The sequence below is a fragment of the Pinus tabuliformis genome, chromosome J, assembly GCF_031772625.1.
Source record: "Pinus tabuliformis cultivar Carrire ecotype Pingquan chromosome J, CPIR1, whole genome shotgun sequence".
In the NCBI taxonomy this organism is placed as follows: domain Eukaryota; kingdom Viridiplantae; phylum Streptophyta; class Pinopsida; order Pinales; family Pinaceae; genus Pinus; species Pinus tabuliformis.
The window spans coordinates 794,271,573-794,275,144 of record NC_142295.1 but is presented as its reverse complement, the minus strand read 5'-3'; the positions used below and the strand labels follow the sequence as shown (position 1 = coordinate 794,275,144).

Genomic DNA, 3,572 nt, shown 5'->3' with positions numbered 1-3,572 from the left:
TACATATATTCATTGCTAGGCTCACTAGCATTTTAACATAAAATCTCTTTGGCCTTAATCACACAAGCATTATAGCTTCAAGACGTATAAACATAGGCACATGGACCTGAAAAACAAATATGCACATGCATATACATGGACACGTAGGGTCAACACAACCTAGTTCACCTACCTAATAAAAGTATCTAGAAGCGTATACAAGTGATCATCTTGGGGGTGTTACATCCACAAACCAATTCTATTTCTTCCAACATACCCTCCTGTAGGTCCACCTCAACCTAAGTCCATGCCCATACTCTATCATTTTTTGAGTCCCAATTTGGCTCTAACTCCATAAATTTGTTGATCTTATTTCCTATTGAACTCAAGATTTTTTTTCACCAAGAAACTAGAGGGAGCCCCAAAAAAATCTTCCATACTGTTTGTGTGGAAAATTGGTTCCCTCGAGGAGTCAAAGTCTATGCTTCATCTTTGTACCACAAGACCTAATGACCCCCAACTTTGACTTTTACCTGAAAGGTTATCTGCACCTAAGTCTAAATGTAGAAGAAAATACACCCATCATCTAGTTAAAACATGGGCCACCAAAGCATATCCATCAAAGAAACCCAATTATCCTCAATCCATATTTTAAGGGATTCTAGCCAGATAATCTTACCATAAAAATGCTCCACTATAGTCTTTCCTAAGATGTCTAAGACCTCCTCAATCCACACATTCAAACCCTAACACCATTTTCACCTTTGTTGTTTTAGCACAAAGGAACCTTTTGCTCCATTGCTTGGATTCCACTCTTTGAATGACCTCCTAGGAGAACTTCTTCCTATTCTACTCTGAAGGATCTAGATATTCAATTTCCTAGGGCAATGGAGAAAGGCATTCAAAGCTTAAAAATGATGTATGTACTACATGGTCTATTTGGAGATATGCCTTAGACTCTCATTGTAGAACAAAGGGGTCACCACCTCAATATTTTTCCTAGAATTAATAGGGTTATTAACATTCTCATCTAGTTTAGACTTGAGATTGGCAAGTGTCCCTCAAGACTTGACTTGAGATTAACATTCTCGTCTAGTTTTTTCCAAAGGAATATTACCCTCACACATTAAGGTTTCCAACAATAATCACACTAGAAAATTATTATTAAATATTAATGTTTGGCTTTGTGAAATGCAAGTACCCTGCCTCTAGGCAGCCTACTGCACTCACTAAGCCACTTAAGGAAGTACTCTGCCTCTAGGCAGCGTTGTGAAGCCTTTTTTCTTGCAGCTTTTTTACGCGAGGAGTATCTTGATGTAACAGTTTTTCCCAACAATAATTACCCTAAACAAATATTAATGTTTGGCTTGTGAAGCGCAAATAATGCAAATCCTGGGAAGAAGAAACACACGATGCCACATCTAGTTTGGCTATATGACCACTGGCCTAAAACTAGCTACTATCAATTCACAGTTGCTCTCATCCTCCTGCTAGCATCAATTGTCCTGGTTTGTTTGATTGTGCAGATAGCTTTGCTCTGGGGCAAGAAGAACGCCAAGAGGATACCATGGGCTTCTGATACTTGGCTCGCTTGCTGACGTTAACCAGATGTCTTGGAATTCATCTGGAACTACTGCTTTCTTTTAAACAAAGCCATGATCACATTTCCGACACCAGAGAAACTACATAGTATTTGATGTTTTTGTTATTAGTACACTGGACCTTTGTAATTTAACCTAGTAATTTAACTTATCCATGTTGATTGCAGTCTGCAGATAGAACCCTGGATGCGCCCGACCTTCTGGATGATTATTACTTGAATCTATTGGATTGGAGTTCCACCAATGTTTTGTCCATAGCCCTGAACAACACTGTATACTTGTGGCATGCTTCTGATAGCTCTATATCTGAGCTTCTGAATGCAGATGAAGAAGAGGGTACCGTTACCAGCGTTAGTTGGGCACTCGATAGGACGCAAATTGCCGTTGGGTTGAATAATTCTGTTGTACAGTTATGGGACTCGCAATCTAATAAAAGGGTAAATAAAACTTGTTTATCTCTTCCAAGGTTTTCTCATTCTAATATAATGGCAATCGCTAAATTTGACATGATACAATTGCAGCTAAGAGCCTTGAAAGGTCATCATGAACGTGTTGGTGCACTTGCTTGGAATGGTCCTATTCTCACCAGAGGAGGGCTGGATGGGATTATAATCAATCATGATGTTCGCATCCATGACCACATTGTTCAAACATACAGAGGACATACCCAGGAGTTTTGACAACTTGCAAGTGGGGGAAATGACAATCTACTCTACATTTGGTACAAGAGCATGGCATCCCATAATCCTTCCTCTCAATACTTACACCAATTAGATGAACATTGTGCGGCAGTCAAGGCCTTGGCATGGTGCCCCTTCCAGAACAATCTTTTGGCATCTGGTGGAGGGAGTTCAGACGGTTCTATAAAGTTTTGGAACACTCAAACAGGTGCCTGCCTGAATACCGTCGACACCCATTCCCAAGTCTGTTCATTGCTGTGGAATAGACATGAGCGTGAGTTATTGAGTTCGCATGGGCCAAATCAGAACTAGTTAACCTTATGGAAATACCCATCCATGGTGAAAATTACTGAAAGGGCATACTGCTAGAGTTCTTCATATGGCACAGGTATTAAAATTCATGCTTTTTATGAGTACTTGTGCATGCATCCATGTTTTCCCTTTAAATTTGTCCTAACGACCCTTACCATTGATTTACTTCTTCAGAGTCCTGATGTGTACACAGTTGCATCAGCTGCAGCAAATGAAACACTCAGGTTTTGGCAAGTTTTTGGGGCTCCCGATGCCTCAAAGAAGACTAAGACTAAAGATGCAAAAGGGGCTTTCAACATGTTTCATACTCACATCCCCTAAGAAGTATCTGTCCAAATTCACGAAATCAGGATGGATGTTCAACTGAAGGTAGTAATTAGATGTTCTTTTTTCTGTTTACAAGGCTCTTTTCCAGGAACTCTATAGTTCTGTTGGATTTTCATGTAGTACATTCCAGTTTCATGCTCACATCCGATAAGTATTTGTCCAGATTCATGGAATCATAGTGGATGTTCAACACAAGGTAGTAATTAGATGTTTTATTTTCTGCTTGCAAAGCTCTTTTGCAGGCACTCTATAGTTCTGCACTCATAGCATGAATTGTGTATTTTATCTATTGTGGACCCTGACGGAACAATGTTGCAACAGCTTTGTGATCCATGTCTTCAGCTGCGTGATAAGCTTTAAAGTGGTTTTGGCAAGTCTTTGGAGCTTCAAAGACGGTTCCAAAAATGATTCTTTATGGCTGTTAGCAAGTATCTGATTCACATCTATAAAATGGGCTCCATGCTTCTACACATGGAATGATGATGAGGGGATGCTCAATGTTGCAGGTAATGCTTGAATTATTTATCAACTTACTATCGAAAATACAGTTTCCAAACATAAAATTGTAAAATCAAACATCTGGAAACTTTATTTGGATGGCTCTTGCTCAAAGGAAAGAGCAGGAGTAGGCATTGTTTTAATCTCACCAAATAAAGAAAATGTTACTCAGTCA

The 3,572-nt window shown here is 39.4% G+C and overlaps 1 pseudogene across 1 annotated transcript; it reads left to right on the top strand.

The window, feature by feature from the left end:
* The first annotated feature begins 1,391 nt into the window (after positions 1–1,391).
* On the top strand, positions 1,392–2,901 carry LOC149229113 (cell division cycle 20.2, cofactor of APC complex-like; annotated as a pseudogene). Its single transcript, XR_016248371.1, has 4 exons — positions 1,392–1,487; positions 1,748–2,017; positions 2,102–2,648; positions 2,747–2,901. The product of XR_016248371.1 is annotated as a cell division cycle 20.2, cofactor of APC complex-like (transcript).
* Positions 2,902–3,572: the final 671 nt, after the last annotated feature.